Source organism: Pteropus alecto, unplaced genomic scaffold (assembly GCF_000325575.1).
Source record: "Pteropus alecto unplaced genomic scaffold, ASM32557v1 scaffold33, whole genome shotgun sequence".
NCBI classification, from domain to species: Eukaryota; Metazoa; Chordata; class Mammalia; order Chiroptera; family Pteropodidae; genus Pteropus; species Pteropus alecto.
This window is the reverse complement of record NW_006435762.1, coordinates 4,231,985-4,245,050: the sequence shown is the minus strand read 5'-3', so window position 1 is coordinate 4,245,050 and position 13,066 is coordinate 4,231,985. Positions and strand designations below refer to the sequence as shown.

General features: G+C 40.0%; 1 pseudogene; it reads right to left on the bottom strand.

The window, feature by feature from the left end:
- Positions 1 to 11,175: 11,175 nt before the first annotated feature.
- On the bottom strand, positions 11,176 to 11,294 carry LOC112479076 (annotated as a pseudogene).
- Between the last annotated feature and the right edge of the window lie 1,772 nt (positions 11,295 to 13,066).

The window sequence follows — 13,066 nt, the reverse complement described above, 5'->3', positions numbered from 1 at the left end:
CTATTTCGTCCTTAAGGGGGTTTTTGACTCCTTGGAACACTCTGAGCTCAACTGAAGCTGAGAGCTGAGAGGTTTCTGAGAGATGCTTTCACTATTTCTGGGGTATGAGAGTAGGGGTGTCTTGACTGGCTTACAAATAGCCTAAGGCATGAGCTTGAAAGTGCGCCTTTAATATGCCAGATTGTACAAGTGTGAAAACCTATACCATTAAAAATTTAGTAATAATGTCCATAAAATTACATTTCTACTGGAAAATGAAAAGTGATGCAAGGAGATGAAAATGTTTTTTCCAAACCCCATGGCTGTTAGCAAATATTTTCCAAGAAAACACTCCCATAATTCTCTGGAGGTTCTAAAAGATTAGAAGGCATATGGGCAGGGATCCAAGAGGCTCTCACCCTGAGAAATTTTGCCATTCTTATTATCATTAAAGAAACCTTTTATATAGCAAATCCTTCTATTTCTATTCTAAGTATAAACATCTGCTGGTATAAAATACTCAGCTTTCTAAATCTAAACTGAAATAGGAAAGTGTAAAACTAAACAAATGTTTGTAAAAACATTTTACTTGGAAAATGCAAAGAATGCTAATGTGTAATGGAGTCTGAAGTTAAATGATTCTGAGACTAAAGGTATAATATCTGATTTCAACCAGCACTACAGTTATGAACTAAAACTCTGAATTTAGGTGAAAGCTGAGTCAAAACTTGATGAGAAAGAAATCTGTCTTTAATCTAATGAGAATATATGTGGTACAGGACCTGGTCTAAGGGTGGTAGAACAAAGTTCTACAGGGCAAAATTGCAAGAGCTCAAACTTACATTTCATCAACAAATAGAACATTTGCCTAGCTAAAGATAAAAAAAAAATGCAACAGAGATGCAGCTAATTGGGCCCCACTCATTTCTTCATTAATTAATCTCTGCACAAACTTTATATTGCGGAGAGTAACTAATGCCCTTGCCAAATAAGGCTCATCCTGAATATTTGGTTCTCCTGCCTTAGCTTTCCTAAGCTAAGATAATAGAAGAATATTATCTTCTATCTATAACAAGATGCAGAATCTGACCTACTTTCAACATCTATCGCTTTAGTCCATTCTTGTTTGGATTATTGATTTGTTGTCATGTTTCTACCCTCACTCCCATGTAGTCTATTCTCCATCTAGCAGTCAGCATAGTTCTGACAAAAGTCAGATTATGTCACTCTTTGGCCCAAAGCTTTCCATATCAATTAACGTTAAATTCAAACTCCTTCTTCTTAGGAACTTGCTCTCTGCCGTCCCTCTAACCCATTTTCTATCACTTTGTTCCTTGCTCACCCCACTTTGTTCACCCTTGCGCCTTACTTTCCCTTGAAACCACCAAGCACATTTCTACCTCTTGACCTTTGTGCTTCCTAGTCCCTCTGCCTTTCCCCAGACCTCTATCTGCAGGGCTTGCTCCTTTTCTTATGCTCCAATGTCACCTTTTCAGAGAAGCCATCTCTGTCAATCTCCCCCAACCCCACCCCTTGTCTTTTCTTTTATTCTGGTTTGTATTACTTCATAGTATCCATTATCTCCTGACATATTTCAGGTCTGTCCTCTTATAGAAAAGCAGAGGTTTCATCTGTTTTGTTCATGCAGTATCCCCAGACATGAAAAGTGTACCTGCAATATACTGGGCTTTCATGATGTATGAATGAGTGTATTTAACATTAAATCTAAAAGTTGATAATATGTAAATGTGTTTGGATAAAATACTTTAGCTTTGAAAAAAATGTTAGTTTTTCTTTATTATGTGTTTTAGAGCCATTATACTCTTGAGATCATTTTTCCTATGCAATTTATGGATTTCTTTGGAAATTGAGTATAGTTGCTTTTATAGTTATTTTAATACAATTGTAGCAAGCAATTGACACATAATTGTCTTATTGTAAACAAAGTCATTCTTTTAAATGTTTTTACACATTTTTTAATTTAATAATCATGCTAGTTTGTATGTATATACAAATCCATGAAAATGAATGCAATTTTAAAAAGTTTATAAACTTTGAAAATACAGAGATATTCTAAATAAGTTATTAGACTTATTTAATGATCATTGGGGCAGTTGGACCCCTTTGGTCCTGTTATATATGAAAATGCTTCAAAAAGACTGGCTGAGGGTAACTGAGAAGACTCATCTCGGGTGTTCAGTTGGGGCTTTAGGCGTCAAGGCAGCCCCTTTTTAAAGAGCCATGTAGTAAATAACCCACAAGCTGATCATTACTGGGAGAAATTGTGAAATATATGAATGGTCCACAGGAAGCTACAATGAAGGTATGGAGATGCGATGCTTCTGTACACTTTGGCAATATCCACTCTGTCCTTCATTCTCTTTTGAGATTTTTGATCTTAGCCACTGTCATGTATTTTTTTTTTAATTTTAAGCTACATTAACCACATTGTTCTCATCTTTCATTCTGTCACTATTATAATGGCTGAAGTAATGTAGGTATGTCAGCAAGTGACCAAGGATAAAATATCTTGCTCTGTATTCTGTTTATAGAGTAGCATGTGTGCCATGGTTAGTTAATTAACATTAATAATTAAATGTTTCCGAATGAAGAAATGAGATGAATGATTGCTAATCAGGGGACTGTTGGGTATACTGAATGACACAGAAGTCCCACGAGTTATTGGGAGAAAGCAGTGGTTGCAGACTCCTGGTATCTGAAAGAAGAAGGCCCTAAGTTCCCACAGACTCAATGCAAAGTGGGGAGACAAAGCTGAGAACAGCAGATACCAAAGAAGCACCAGAAGGTTAAAAACAAACAAACAAACCAGGAAGTGGGAAATTGTCTCTGACTGGGTCACACTGGTCAGGGCAAAACTTTTGCTGAGGCTGCTACTGTCTCTGCTAAGGAAGCCCAACTCCAAACATCACTGAATCCCTTATTCCTTGAGATCCGGTGCACCTGGCCTATAGGGTAATTGGAGTGGTAGTGGGAATAGAGAGGAAAGATTCGCTCTTTGCCATGGAGATTGCTGCCCCAAATTGCCCTCTTAGCAAGACTATGCATAATTGGGAGAGGTAATTCTCTATGAGAAAATGGAACTATCAAGAAAGGTAATGGATCCTAGGCATCCCCAAATGACCTAGGTGATTTGGATGGCAGCGTACATATAAAACATACCAGGTGGGAAAATTTAGGGAAGCACTTTGATATGCAAATTTTATAGAGTATTCTAAAAATAATACATATATTACTATTTATTTTATAGATTATTCCATGAATACTATTTATATATACATACAAATAATATGGCTCTATGACAAGCATTAATGCAAATTAACAAGAAAAGCAATAATACCGCATACAAAAAAAAGAGCAATGGACATCAATAGATCATTCCAAATAAACAATAAACATGAAAAAATAGTGTTCATTATTATGATCATTGAAGAAATGCTGATTAAAACAAGATATGGTTTTGATCTATCACATTATTAAATTATAACTAAGATAATACTTAACATTGGGAGGAATTTTGCAGAATTTTGCAGAATCTTGCAGAGCTTCAAAAATGTTTTTAAATGCTAATCTAGTAGTTCCACTTTTAAGACTCTATCCCAAGAACTTAGGATCTCAACAAAGATTGATACCCACAGTGTTCATTCCAGCATGATTTATAAACTGCCAAAAAGTCTGGAAACATCCTAAAAGCCATTGGTAGATGAATAAATGTTTGGCATATTCTTCATCCATTAAAACTTGTATTTAAACAATTTAGTGACAACAAGAAATATTCAAGTTATATTCAGTGAGATAAGCAGAATTCTAAATTGTCTGTGCAGCATGATGTTAATTTTGTAACACACCTTTATTTATGTATAGAAAACAAACAAAAGGAAGATACACCAAAAGGTTAACAATGGGTTGTGTGTGGGAGATTATAGGTAATTTTAATTTAGAAAAATGTGTTTTCTGTGGTCTTGAAAACTTTGTATTTTCATAACATACAAAAGTGAAAAGTATAAAAATGGGCATTTTTATACTTTTATACTGAGAAGATAAAACTTACTTTTATACTGAGAAGATAAAAATTAAAGAGAATTTAGAATACCACTTGTCTGATAAAAACATTGAATGTGTCAGATGGATATATAACAGGATTTCTTAGTCATTGTTTCTTGATGTTGTGGATGAAAAAGGGTTCTGCAAGAAAACTGACAAGTCCAGTGATGGAAAGTAACCTCACAAGACGATCTGATCATAAATTCCTAACTGAGCAGGTCATGATGGGTAGTCCCATATCAAGAATATTACCTCTTTAGTGAAAGGTTTGTCTTTGCCTTAAGCAAGCCCTGTTCATTGTTTCTGTGCTCCTAGGTTAACTCACCTTTGAAATGCCTCTTTTCAGACCCCTCAAGAGAAACCACCCTCAAGAGAGTACATACTCTTGTTAACTATCCTGTAATCCAATCCTCACCTTACTTTCTCCCGCCTTAAATGTAATCTTCCTTAAATTCCCACCTTAATTCCAAATGCATAAAAGAAGCGGCAAACTGTCATTTTTAGAAGCATTTTCTAAGTCTGTTTGCGATCTTCCTTTCAGGTCTATCCTCTGTTTAGCTCAAATAAATTTTTATTAAAATTCTCTCCAGGTTTGGACATTCTTAGTGACAACATCTCCGAAGATATGAAAGATTTGGAAAAATTACAACCAACAAAAATCAGCAAATCTCTCAGGGAACTAGAAATAATTACATACAGAATCATACTATATTTAAAACTTATCTATGGCAGTCCATTGCTTTAGTTTTTCTCTAAACAACATACGGCTTTTTTTCTATTTTACTCCTCGAGCTCAAGAAAGTAGAAATTCAGTTATTGTGAGGACACTTAAATAACAACATTTCTAATTATAATTTTTAGAAAGACCTATTGTTGTAGGTTAGTGCCAAGTATTTTAATTATGACACTTAGGAATTTGTGATGCAATTTTATAGCCTGCTGCTTCTCAATCAAAAGCACGATAATTCCCGAAGACAAGCTTGTAAGAGTACAGTTACTTGTGTGTGTAATATTCACCAAATCATCTGTGATTAATAAAACTTGAGTAAGAAGGGGAGGAAGGGGTATTCAGCCATTCAGTAACAGGCTTGTCTCACACTTGCCAAACTCCTCTTAGGCAATACTCTCTATGCTCAGAGGGCCATGTGTTTAATTGTAAAAATCTGTCAGTGTCATAGGATTCAAAAGACATCAATCGTGTCTGTCAACAAGGAAAAAGTGACGGCTGTGTGACTCTTCTATCATTTGGAAATGATGTGCTCAAGAGAAAAAAATGTAGTCCAGGGAGAGCTGAGCAACTATAGGTTACAGGAAAACAGAGTTCCAGACTATAAGGTCACTCACCCCACACACTTTGGACTGGACTATCATATTTTTCATTTCATGCAGTTCCATGTGTGTAGCAAGACATTATGTAACTTGGCCGGTCTTGGCTGTGCAACATCCACCAAGCGAAGTGGCCATTGTTAATAGCAGTATGGTGTATGTGGACGCGATTGCTTCCTTTGGCTTTGGCAGAACGCAATATTGTGTAATGGGGCTGGAGCTGGCCTATATTCAAAACTGATTCCAAAAGAGCTGCGAGTCAGGCCACATGACAGTTGGTTCTCTTTGTCTTAAGACTTTATTCTAAGTAGACTAAAAATACCAAAATTGTTGTATTTGGACAGTTCTGTGGGTGCAATGGGGGATTTTCCACGTTTATTTTATGGTAAAATTTCTGAATCACACCTAGCTCGAGCTTTACACAATCAAGATACAAATTCTAGTCTGCATTCTAAATTGGGTGACCTTAGGCTGGTTACTGCACTTTTCTGACACTCAGTTTCCTTATTCTGTAAATTAGTGACAACACCTACTCTAGGGAGTTGGAAGTTTTATAGGGGACTTCAGCAAAGCTCTTCTTAACTGTGTACCTCAGGCAAATCATTTCACCTTTGTGATCAGCTGTTTTCTCTACTTGTAAAATGGATTAATTGTGGCTATCAGCTGCAATAGATGAGAATTAGAAAATAACAGGCAAATCTCCCACAACAGTTCTTGGGCACTTGGCGGCTCGAGAGTACGTGATAATAATACTAATGCTAGTGATCATTTCGTAGATTGATGCTGTTGATTTATGAAACTTGGGGAGAAGAGAATAAGAAACGAGGAGCAGGAGACAGGCCCAGCGGCCAGAGCCCTTCGGCCTGGCGGGGGCGGCAGCCTGCGCCGCGAGGCACCCGAACTTAATTCCGCCTCGCCCCACCCCTGCCCGGGCGAATACAGGCGGCGAGTTCCGGGCGGCGGCGCAGCGCGGTCCCCGCTCACGCCCTTCCTTCTTCCCTCCTCCCGTGCTCCAGCTGTGCCAGCTGCGCCTGAGCCCGGAGAATCCGCTGCCAGCGCGCAGGTGCCCGCGGCCGCCCTGGCCCTTGAGGTAGGAGCCGCGCCGCGGCCGGGGCGCGGAGGGCTCCCGCGGGACCTGGTTCCCGCTGCCCTCGCCCTCTGCCCCTCCTCCTTCCAACCCCGGGCAGCGGGCCGCTCCCCGCCCAACTTGGACCGGACCTCGGCAGCGTCGCGGGACCAGCCTCCCTGGCGGCCCTCGGGCGCCTCCCCTGCGCGCCTTCCTGTCCAACTCCTGCAGAGTGGACGCTGACAACTGCGGCGCGCACTTTTGCCGGGACGGGCGGCTGCCTGGAGCGCAGAGCCACGCTGGCTCCAGGCCGAGGTTGGGGCCTCCCTCGGCTGGGTGCACCCGCCCACCCCGCCGCGGGGCCCCAGTGCGGTGTGTCCGGCGCCCCCAGGTCATCTCACGCTCCCGGGATTCTCGCGCTGTGGGGTGGCAGGGATGGCGGGCGCGCTGGGAAGTGCTGCGTTCCGAGGCTTAGAGCCCAGCCTGCCAGATAGATGGTCCGAGACCCTGTGGCCACACAGCTGGTCACTGTGGCGCCAAGAGGTGATGACGCTGAGGTGGGGCAAGGGGCACGGGGGCCTGGAGCCCGGTGTGTGTTAAGGGGTTTGTTTTTCTCCCTCCAATTCAAAGTTATTGGGTACCTAGGTCTCAGATCCAGGAGCGTGGTGCTCCAAGTTTTGGGTAGGATTTTGTGACGCCCTTCAGAACTGCCCTTGTAGATTCAGTACAGAGCTAACGCCACGCCTATGTTTGCTGCTTCTCCTAATCTCGTATTATTGCCTTCTTTACTTCCTATGTGAAGTACTAAATTCTAGTACATTTTTAAGGACCACAAAGGTTTCTGTGTTTGGTCATCCCTATGTCTTTCCCCAGAAGAGGGATTTCTGTTAACTTTATCTACCAGGCTTTGTGGCCCTTCGGAGGGTCTCTGGGACACTAGGTCCCCAGAGAACTCTGCGCGGTGATAAAAGGGCTAATTAAAGGTGGTGCGATGAAAGCCTGAAGAATATGAGTCTACAGCGTGAGCCTTAACAGACACTACATTTACACACGGTCTATTTAAATAAGGATCTCTTTCAGTAGTAAGTGTTTTGTAACATACGTACAAGTGAATTTGTACACAAGCTTTTAGCTTGAATTTGTATGTAGCCTTTTAATGTTTGGGGACCTTAAAACTAATTGTTTAAACTACCAATCTGTCTTCTTAGGATCCAGTATTCACATTTCATGTAAAAAGTGTGAGTACTTGAGGCTTTGACGAAGATGTGCTTTTACCATGTTTGTCCCTGACATCAGAATATTTATGAACCATGGTAATAAGTGCTATATAACTAACACTCATTTAAGTTTCTTGGGGGACCCTGCTCCTTGAAAATTGTCTGAGTACTAAGTGTGTTTCTTAATAAAAAATTATTTGTTATAAATCTCTTTACCTTTAATTCTTACAGGGATTTTAAAAAGTTATTTTTATTGTGGTAAAATACACATAACATAAAATTTGCCATCTTAACCATTTTTAAGTATACAGTTCAGCAACATTAAGTATTTTCACCTTGTTGTGTTGCCATCACCATCATCCTTCCGTAAAACTTTTTATCTTCTTGTGCGGTTTTAATAACATTGTAATGATAATGATTGTGTTGCAGTCTTTATTTTTCTCACAATGCAAGGTTTGAGTTCCTTCTCATAGCTTTAGAGAAATGTACTTTTGAAGAGGAAAGGTGAAAAGCCATACCCAGACTGTGTTTAGTAATCTTATCTCCATCAGGAAAGTTCTAATGCATTACTATTTTAGGATAAGCTTGTGAGCTATTTAAATTTGTGTATAAAGGTATTGTAAGGTTTAGCTATCCAGGGAGAAACAGGTAAGGGAGTTACTATTGTTGATAGTTTCCTCCCCTTAATATCTTAGAGAAAAATGAAATTCTTTTGTCTCCTTTAGCAGTGCAGTAACACCTATTAATATTATGCTTGAGCTTAGGTTGTGATACCTATTAGTAACTAAAAGCAGTTTAGATCTGGCTAGTTGGTGGGTGTAACAATTTCTTCCCTACTCCAGGTGTTTACTAAAGATTCATGCTAGGGGACGCTGCACATAAGATATAACCCTTTAAACTTGCAGTTAGTCTAAGTCATTGTTTTTGTAAAAGAAGCATAGCTGTGCTAGGCCTGGTTTTATGTTTAAATTTTTTTAAGTCTTAGCACCACAAAATAAAATATATTCTTCTGCTGGGTTTGGTTAAATTTTGTTGTGAGGTTAAAATGAGAAACTCATAATCTAAATTTCCCATAAGCCTATGACATTTCTGATTAGCAAAGGAATCATACAAATCATATCTTATGCTGCAGTAGGAATGCATTCCAATGTTTTCCTTAATTCATGGTGTAGTGTGAAGTCTGGATCCCAGATGTTTTAGTGTTGGGTTATCAAACAACAGTGTATGCTATATAAGAGTTTCATAGTATCACAATTCTTTTTTTTCCTTCTGTCGTGAATTTTTCTTAATTTTAAAATTATTAAACAAATATTACAGCGATAGAATAAAACGATTTATTTAATCAACACTTATATGGTGCTTACTGTGTGCCAGGCACTATTCTAAGCATTAATCCTCAAAACAACTCTTGTGAAGTACATAATAGCATCATCCCCATATTATGAATGAGGTAATTCGAGGCATAGTGAGATCATACAACTAGCACATGGCAGAGCTGGGGTTCCATTTCAGGCAGCCTGAACCCAGAGTTTTGGTACTGCTATCTCACCAGAAAAATATAACGAGATTTCACACTCCTAACAAATGAACTTTTTTTCAGGTTGTTATATTCTTATTTTGTCCTTGTCCTTAGGGACAAAGAATTTGACATAATTGCAACCAGAGTAAAACTTAATCAGTTCAACTCCCTTACTTTTCAGAATTGGAAATTAAGGTGGAGTGTGGTTATGTCTGGGCTGGAAACGCTGGGGCAGGGTCCTGGAGACCCTCTGAGGAGGCTGGGGCAGGGATCCTGGGAGGGTCTGGGGAGGCCAGGTGTTTATTCAGGAAGGGGGACACTATTTGTCAGGAGGGAAACACTTTAATATTTTAATAATCATTATGACCATCCTGGAGCTAACCTGCTGACAAGGGCAGATAGAGCAGAAGCTGGTGGCCATTTGTGGACCATGAGAGGTCTTGCTGCTTAGGGCTCCACAATCCCAGATTCCTTCTCCAAGGGCTGGTGAGGCTATGACCCTGGGCTCTGGATGAGGGCAATATTTTATTCTGTCTTCAATCGTCTTTTGAGCTTTTGGGATCTAGAGTTGAGAACCTTTTGAAAGCCTGTGACGCACAAAAGGAGATCAGCCAAGAGCAACATGGAAATCAAAATAACTTTGTTTCGTTGGTTCTTTTGTTGAGAGAGAGAGAGAGAGAGAGAGAGAGAGGGAGAGAGAGAGAGAGAGAGAGAGAGAGGGAGAGAGAGAGAGAGAGAGAGACTTCTAAGGGCATAAACTGACAAATTTATATTAAGAACAGGAAGATCAAAGTTCAATATTCAACAGTGATTTTTTTTCAGAGCAGGCTTTTACATACAGTATATTTGGGTGAAGGAGAATAAGGAATAAATGCGGGAAAAGGAAAGTGCGGAAGGGGAGGGAGAAACAATTGTGAGAGAGGAGGAAGGGGAAGAGGGAGCGCTGAAGATAGTCAGGGTGCCAAAAACCTTTGTCAGTTCTTTATGCGAGTTTCCACGTGTTATTTAACAATGCTCTTTGACAGCCAAACAGGGTTGAAAATTATTGGTTCTTCTGTTTACCTAGAAGTGCTTAAACCCATGGCTAATCAACAGAGCCTGGAGGCAAGGAGATATCAGGGAACTCAGTCCTTGCTTGGGATCTTCATAACCATCTAGGCTATTTTTGTTTACACCACTTTTATATGAATGGATTTCAGATATAACGATATTAGAATCACTGGTTTGCAATTATTTTGTTTATCATCTGTCTTCCCTGTGAGAGGGTAAAGGCTTTGAGGTCACAGACTGTTTTTGTCGTTGTGTCTGCAGTGTCCATTGTAGTGTACAATAGACATGAGCTGAATGAAAGGGTGCATTGATGGATGAAGGAAGATGTTGTGATTCATTTTATTCAAAATATATAGACATTTCCAGAAAAGGATGTTTTTATAGCTAATATTTTACTTATTTATGTGTTCTACTGTGCTGTTTAATTATTCCTGCAAGCATTCGTAGATATAGAGTGGACAGTCTGTGACATTTTGATTAGCAGCTGTACTCATTTCATTGTCCTTTTCCTGAAATGTTCTCTACCCATGTTCTGATAAAGGAATCCTTTGAAAGAAAGAGATTGGGGAGGTAGCAATGGGTTGGCATGGGGGTTCCAGGACTTGGAACAGGAAGACAATTCCAGATGTGTGGGGGAGTGGTGGTATGAATATGCAGAACCCAAAGTGGGAAATTTGATAAAAGGTGCTGGAGAGTAGAAGAAAAAATAAAAGATGATGCTTAGATATTGTTTTTTTAAATCTCACCATTATTCTCACTTTGGAATAAAAACATAAGCTAAGGTAAGTGTACAGGATTTGGGGATGAAATAGATTTTTGGTACCAACATGATTGTGATGTCAAAAAGACTATTTATTTATTTATTTATTTATTTATTTAGGCGAGGCAACCCTTGGTTGACCTCACAGATTGCAAGGACCTTGTCAATTTACAATCTCTTATTTTTTTATTTTTTATGCCTACAGCACCTGATTTTCCTAGGTGGTCTCCCATCCAAGTACTAACCAGGCCTGACCCTGCTTAGCTTTTGAGATCAGACGGGATCGGGCTTGTTCAGGGTGACATGGCCGTAGACTCAAAAAGATTTAAAGATGAAAAAGGGAGAGGGGGACATCCAGCCACAATGCTGGATTTCCTATGGGCATCCCTATGGGCGGGGGGACCCCACCTGTTATAATATTGTAGGTGGTAAGTATTTCAAAGTTAGGAAATGGAGCAAGACTCTAACCCTAACTCTCTCACCCCAATCCCAGCTTCAGGCTGTGGCTGGAAATGCAGTGTGATGGGGCAGTGGCTAAGGAAGGTGGGTCTGTGAGTTTTGTAAGGCACCACTGGGCTCCACAGGTCCTCAAAGAAATAATGACCATGGGCTCTGGCTTAGAAGACAGAGAGCTTAGATTCAGGTCCTGAGAGCTCTAGTATCCTGTGGCTTGCGATAACTAACTTAAAAATCCTCTATGCCTTGGTTTCCCCAACTGTAAAGTGGGGGTAAAAATAGTACCTATCTCACAGGATGATTGTGAGGACTGTAGGAAACAATGCCTGTAAAGTATAGAGCCTGGAGCATAGAAATGACACAATAAATGTCAGATTCCCGTCTTTCACATATCACCCATCCCTCTCCACCGCAAATCCATCAGGAGCGACATCCATAAACAGCTAGGCAGGCAAACTGGAATTAGTGCCATAATAGACATGGAGCTGTGGCCCTGTGGGAGTACAGAGGGCAGAAACATGAATTTTGCCTCAGAGGAGTTCTTGGGTGAGAATGGGATTCCATGAGAGCCCGAGATGAGAAGCAGGAGGAAGACTTCTGGCACCAAAGCTGGTCACAACCAGAGAGAACGAACTCTACGCCTTTGATGATTACTATACTTTTTAGGGTGTGCGTTTTGACATTAGCTAGAAATTTTGGCTTTTCTTAATCTATAACCATAGCTTAGTGTTTAATTGGAGAAGCATGATTCATTTAATGGGAGAAGCATAGCATTTAATAGGAGAAGCATGATTCATTGCTCTTTACTGATGGGTGTATATATATATGTATATATATATGCGTGTGTGTGTGTATATATGTATATACATATATATGTGTATTTTACAAATGTAGTTAGAATTAAGAATAGAGTGTACTCACAAGGTAAGAGTAAACTAGCTCCTGCAATGTTGGAAAAACACCGCTCCCTCCACAATCTTTAGTTTTACATGAAATGGGAGAAGGGTGTCACTGGCACCATCAGCTTTATAGTGGTGTTGGTAATACATACCTTTGTGAATCATGGAGGGCAGTGTAGACTGTCAATAACCTAGACCAGCAGTTTTCACACTTAAAAAAAATTGTGAATTGTGGTTACTGTTCTCCACCCAAGAACCACTTTTCTGAATAAGCTCTTCTGTGAAATCCCAGTAGGTAACACCAGAGCTGTCCTTGATGATTCCTAGATGGAGACAGCGAGCCAGCTGCTTCCTCCCATCTCCCCTCCCTGCCCACCTCCTGATACCAGCTGCCCCTCAGCTGCTGGAACCGTGGGGCTCTTAGGAATAGATGTGGGAGCACCGCCATACCCTTATTGTAGGAAAGAGAAAACTAACCCCGAAAAGGGGAAAGGAATGGAAAGGTAGTGGACTGTTTTTCAAAGCTTTTGCCAGTGATGTGCTAGAACTGGCTCATCCTGAGAGCCAGTGTTTAAATTTCAGGAATTTCATGAGCCAGTTGTTAAACATGCCATGATTAAAATTAAAAAGACCTAAAATTTAGATTTTAAACTTATATTAAATAACATATTGAAAACAAAGATAAATACCACAAGTCGTCACTTGCTAATTATTTTCCTAAATTTCCTGCTA